Source organism: Phaethon lepturus, unplaced genomic scaffold, assembly GCF_000687285.1.
Source record: "Phaethon lepturus isolate BGI_N335 unplaced genomic scaffold, ASM68728v1 scaffold42192, whole genome shotgun sequence".
NCBI lineage: Eukaryota > Metazoa > Chordata > Aves > Phaethontiformes > Phaethontidae > Phaethon > Phaethon lepturus.
In genome coordinates, this window is record NW_010522013.1 from 29,869 (window position 1) to 36,218 (window position 6,350).

Genomic DNA, 6,350 nt, shown 5'->3' on the forward strand with positions numbered 1-6,350 from the left:
TGTGATAGACTTCACTAGGAATTCAAGTGGATTGTTGGAACCAAGTGGCAAAAGAATTTAGACCCTCTTCTAGTTGCAGTGGGATATGAAAGCTAAAATTGTTAAGCTGATGTTTGAATTGACATAAAACAGGTCTGTCTTTGACATGGTGCTTTGCACTGAGCAACTCTATTAAGTCCTGTGGCTTTCAGGCTTCTTAGTAGAGATTGCATTAAGTTTCAGGGTAACCAGGTATCTTTCTTTGCTTTGTCTTAAAGATAAATGTTCCCTTTCTCCAGAGAAGACTTCTTGTGAAGCTAGACTGAGCTGTTGCAACCACTGTTCATTTTAAGAAACTCTTTGAAGAGGGGGTAGTTCTAAGCATAGCTCAAGAACTGTGGCCTTACAACAGAAAGCTTTACAACATCTGATGCGAAGCAGTCAGAATTGCAGATCCACATCTTGATACCTCCTCAGTAAATGTCTCATTAGCTTTAGCATGTTCAAGAGAAGTGTGAGATTGGCTCATACCTGCTAGAGCTGTCAAAGTCTACTTTGTTGCACTTTCATACTTCCATTGCCAGTCCTTCCAATTCGTGAAACTGGTAGGAAAGAACTCGAGTGTGCTGAAAGGCCTAAGCATACCCCAAATGGAGAAACACTAAAACTGGTTAAGTAGTCTGACTCAATACAGCAATAAATGCTGAAGTGCATTATGAATCCCATGAGGGACAGCAGCACTTTCCTTTAGTTTAAAGACCCTGGTTAAGTGCTGCAGGAGGGGCGGTAACCCTACCAGTATAGAATATACTGCACCTCTAGACGTTAAATTTGGGTCCAGTCTCAGCAGGATTGCTGGTGAGTGGGAGTGTATTTGGAGGCTTCCTATTATAACAGTAAGCCTCTGGCCTTGAAGGAAGGATTCTGAACTGGCAGTGCGGCGGCAGGCATTTGGATTAAGCTGCAGTATTTTAATCCATCTTGGCTGTGCTCTCTTAAACATGCTGAATCTGCAAGAATACAACACCACATTGTCTAGGTAAACTGGAAGGTACTTTGCAGATAGATGAGGTTACGATTTGGTGGGCAAAGGCTTCAGTCAGGAAAAAAACATGTACTTAAGCAAAACTACATGCCATGTTAAGGCTGTTTTCGTCCCAAGAGATGAACCTAGTTTAGACTCAACTCAGCAGTCCTCATCTCTACTCCATGAAGTGTGTTGTGAACACTTAATGGCTTATCTCCAGTGTACAATATGGACAAGTTGGTGCCACACAGCTTTTATGGGAAACTTGCTTGAGGTTTTTCTTAAACTGGTACAAGAAAAGAATGGGAGAGGGTGTAATTGCTGACACTTGCACGATGAATTTCACATCAGGTCTCACTTGATCCGCACTTTGATCTTCCAACATGCATATATTCTAACTGGAATCTCACCCTTGTAACACTACAGAAGAATAATAGATGATAATACAGATTTGTCACACTCTCTAATGTTTGCTGCTGTCATGTTCCAGCAGAATGCCCTGGGTAACACAACTGGTCTCTAACACAGTTACTAATACAAATGGTGCATCTCTGGCATAATACTTTGTATACTGCCTTTTAGGCTTTTAGGTGAGTGAGGTGGAAAATCATGGTTTCTAAAGCATTTAACTGCAAGCTATGTTTTGGTTTTCTGAATGAAACAGATGATGGAAAACGCTGTACTTCTAGTCCGTTGCTTTCTGATATTTCAGAATATCACTGGCTGCAAGTCTCTAGCAGCAAAAGATAACAATGATGGAGAGAAAGTTCATTTGGTGAAAGAAGTCTTGACTACAGTGTATCCTTTGGTAACATGTTGACTTCCTTCCTGGTTTGGAGCTGCAGTGCTGTGGAGTGGTAAGTGTGCTCAGAATACAGAAAGGTGGTGGTAGAGGAGTGTTCTTCCGAGGCCACAGCCTATAGACTTCCAACTTCATTGGAAAACATGTAACTGCTAAAGCATTTAAACATCACTTTTTCCGTGACTTCTCTGATGGAAGGGGCAAGGGAACAGGGAGCTCAGTTCTAACAGAATAAGCAACTTTTTAAATGATGAAAAATGTTGATCTTGTGAAAATTCAGCTTAACTGAATGGCAAGTTTAAGGCTGGCTAGTTGCTCTTTTTAAATGTAGAATATTAATTATATCAGCCTGAAACTCTGGGAGAGATCTGTGAAATCACATGTAATGCTCCTAGTTTGCTTTTTACAGCCAATAAATGCTGTACCAGCTTGCTTTCTCACTGAAGTCTGAAACGAAAGTTAAGGTTATTGATAAACTAATGTACAGCCTGAAGTGTTCATTAAATTTAAAGCAAGTAAATTCAGAAAATTTGATCATTTTAAAGTGCCTTTGACATAGTTGGCTGGAAGGAAACTCTAAATAGCTTTCTGCCAGAGTTAAAGGGGAGAAGCTCATAACTTGAACAAAACCCCAAGTTAGTTCTCTTCTAGGTCAACTAAAGGGGTTGACCCCACCAAGCAACTGGTGGGGCTCAGTCCTTTATGCACTCTGCCTAGTAGTGGTCTGAATACTCAGACCTCACAGTTTTGGGGAGTTTTGCTGGCAATGCTCCACTGCAGGGTACGAATGTGAATGGAGGCACTTGGTAATGTAGTAGTGGTCAACACATTTCTAACTCCATAAACAACGGCTCTTCCTTTTTGTAGCATACTACAGTTGTGACCAAAAACCCCACCCCTCTTATCCCTGCTGTCTTTAAGTGGTATTGATACGAACTTGAGACTCGTGTCTGACAAGCATTGAACAAAAGGGTGTATGGAAAACAGACTAGCTGCTGTCCCTGGGAAGTGATGCTGTCAAACCAGGCTTCAGGTGCTTCAGCAGAGCTGTGTGGAAAGTCTGTGGTGGTTCCTACTGTACCTTTTTGTTCTGAGACTGGATTCCTTTTGCTTGCAGTCATCCAGCACTCTTACACAAGCACAAGATGTGGTCTGGCTTGGGTTTAATTTGTGTATCTGAAAAAGGTGTAGTTGCTGTTCCACACCACTAAGTGGAGTGAGAATGTTAGTGTTAAAGGTACTAATGGAGCATAGCAAGTCAGAGCATAGCAAGTCACTGGCTAAAAGCTGATGGATGCCTTAATGACTTCCTGTGCTGGAGACCAATGGCTTGTTCAACTTCTCACCTAGTGCTTAAATTAACATGTAGCAATATGGGAGGCCAAGGCTGGATTTTTTTTTTTTAGATGAGATGTTAGTAGGCAAGTCCTCTTTTTCCTGTAACCAGCAAAGTTGGGTACTGCAGCGAACTCATCTCTAGAAAAATCAAAGCTTGTATGAGTGATAAAGAACTCTGAACCTTTTACCACCCTCGTGAAATAGAAAAGGAAGTCTTAGAACAATGGCATTTTATCTGCAATGTTTGTCTGGAGTCATTGTAAAAATGTATTTTTCCAATATGCATTACTTTGTTGTGTAACGATTCTTCTTGTAATAAAATGCGTAACTAGATAATGCATTGTGAGGTGCAAACCTTGTTAAGAAAGTATCCTCTCCTGCAGCGACAGCTGCCCCTCTGCAAGCTATCCTTCACGAGCCACAACGAAAACTAGGGTTGTAACACTCACTTGGGCATGACAAGTTCATTCTTTGTCCTGAAATTCTTCCGGGTATTCATCTGAATGTTGTGGAACTGCTATACCTCTTCAAGGTATAGCCTCTTCAAGGCTGACAAGGTCTGGTGTTCTAGTTCATACCCTATAGTCCTTCCTACAGGCCAGAGCTGGTTAATGCAGGAAATCGGTTCTCAGCTTGGATGCATTTAAAGGGAGAAGCAGACGTGGGCGTTCAGTGGTACGCTAGTAGGCAGCTTTGCCTCCTGCAAGAGCATGCAACTGCTGCAGCTTTACCTCAGGAAAAGGAAAGCTTCATTGCATGAGCAAAACTGACCAAAACAGCTTGGCGAGACTGATGCATTAGTCTTTCATTAATAAAACTTACTAAAGCGTTGAATGGTGAGCTTTATTAGAGCACTGTCTAGTGTTAACTTGACCCCTGTGTAAACGTCACTATTCTCGCCCTGTTCTACCATGGGCAAATCTGAGCTTTGGAGTTGGAGTAGAAGTAAGATAATCTTGGAGCACTTCAGGTCAGTAAGGGAGGCCCTTGTTTGTTTTAACAGGTGACTTATTCCTAGTGTGAGACAAACTCTAACCTCGCAGTCTTTCCAAACACTAAACTGAGCAATAAGCTGTGAATTGGTTTTCAACTAACTTTTACCTGAAAGCAACACTATCCCCTCTTGCTTTCTTGCAGCTGCTATCATGCAGTGTAGGCCTCCCCTCAAGCATGCAGCAAGATGAAACTTCTTTAGAAGGTACACAGCTGATAGACCTTTTCTAAGACTCCACCTTTTAAAAGACTGCTCTTTTTAGAGTATTTAATGATCTGGAATTTGCTGCAACTTTTAAAGTTATTTTAGAGACATTTGCCAATAGTTCTTGGGGATGGTTTGATTGCTAAATACAAGTTCTTGTTAAAGAAGAGGGTGTCCAAAAGCAAATGACATGCTGGCACTTGCAATGCCTGCTAAGTTGTTGAGGCAATGAAGTGCTGCTTTGCAGCTTGTTCCTGCAGATTTTACACAGCCTTATCTGTAGGGTTGTTATGTGAAGTGAGCAGCCTGTTCCCATCCCAAGGGTGGCACAAGGCTGTGGCCCAGTTCCACTTCTTAAATGTGTGACTGGGGACTTGAACGCTGTGTGATGGCTCCGCTGCCCTTCATCTACGCATCCAGCCTCCCCTGACCGATGAGAGCTGGCACAGCTGCCTGAAAAAAAATCTTCCAGATTATTGTGGAAGAGAAGCAACAGAAGCAGGTGAAAACAGCCCAAACAAAACCAACAGTCACAAACCCTCAAACATTTATTACAATAAGCATATGTATGTTTAAATTGCTGTGTGGCTTCCACCCATGGCACCTGCAGCCTCATCTAACATCACAGAGGGAAAGCACTGTAATGTGTCCTGCTGCCACTGAAATGAAGTGATTACTCTTGCTTTGCAGCAATGCTGCCAGGCCTCCTGTATTCTTACTAGTTATAAAGTCATTACTTGGATTTGTGGGACTTTCTTTAGAGGTAGTAGTAGCTCAAAACTAGGAAGTTCATAAATGCCTATTTATAAGGTGCTGCCTTAAAGAACTGAACGCATCTCAGCATGGATCTGTGCCATGGCTGGACTCTGTAAGCTGGACTCTAATCGGGGTGTCTCTCTTAAGGCTGCAGCTACACCAGAAACAGATCCTAACAGTACGTCCTGCAAAACCAGCAACTGCTTCCCTGCAGCCCGGGGCTTATAGCACCTAGGCCCTACGCAGGCATTCCCTTGTCCTTTTTGACCCGTACAGAAATAGTGGTAACTTCCCCAGCTCTTCTGGGAGTCACTCGTATTACCAAATGTTGCCTGCTGGGATAAAATACGTATGGATTTTAAGGGAGTTGGGCCTTGCGAGGATACCTCCTGCCTCGGGTTATAGTCTGACGGACGCGTACCAGACGCGAGTAGCTCATATACCAGAATGGAAATAGCCAGATTACAGCAGTGATGGTGATGTTGCCACGTAGCTTTTGTTATTGCCTGTTTAAAACCACCAATTCCTGATCTGAGTAGTTTGAAAGCAGTGAATGAGAGGACCAGGATGGTGGGGCTAATATAAAACAATGATCCTCACAGGTAGCTTCCAACATCTTCTTTGGAGAATATCTAACACAAACGCTCAATGAGGACATACAGCTGTGACCTTTGCTTTTGGTACTGCACAAGTTCCTAGATACTACATACTTAATTGTAGGAGAAATTCGGGCTTCTCCCTGCTACCTTTAACCTCTTTGGAGTAAACCAGGCGACTGGGAAGGAGCATTAGCGCTACAATGCAGTAGGCAGAGTTCAAGCGACTGGAGGACCGTGCATAAACTGAGGTCGGCAATGCTGCAGCAGGTCTTGTGCTCGCTACCCTGCTGCCTTACAACACAACACGTTGCACCCGCCACCACACACACAAGCATCTGCTTCCTGACTGCACAAGAAATCGGTTTTTAGATATACAGGCTGTGCATCTTACAGTTTGTTGCCAGATGTAAAAGCACCATAGGAATAAAGCGCTAAGAAAGTACGCTGTTACTGACTTTTTAGCCACTAGCTTGGCTAAAGTGTTTCTTCCTTCTCTCAACTCCATATTTCCACATGTTAAAAAAAGTCACAGATAATTGTTATCGCTCCCTTTGCGCAGACAGATGGAAGGGAACGGAGCTGCAACTGCCCACCACAAGTGCAACGTTTCGCTGGAGGCCTCTACGCCCGCCTGGGACCCAGCACTCAGAG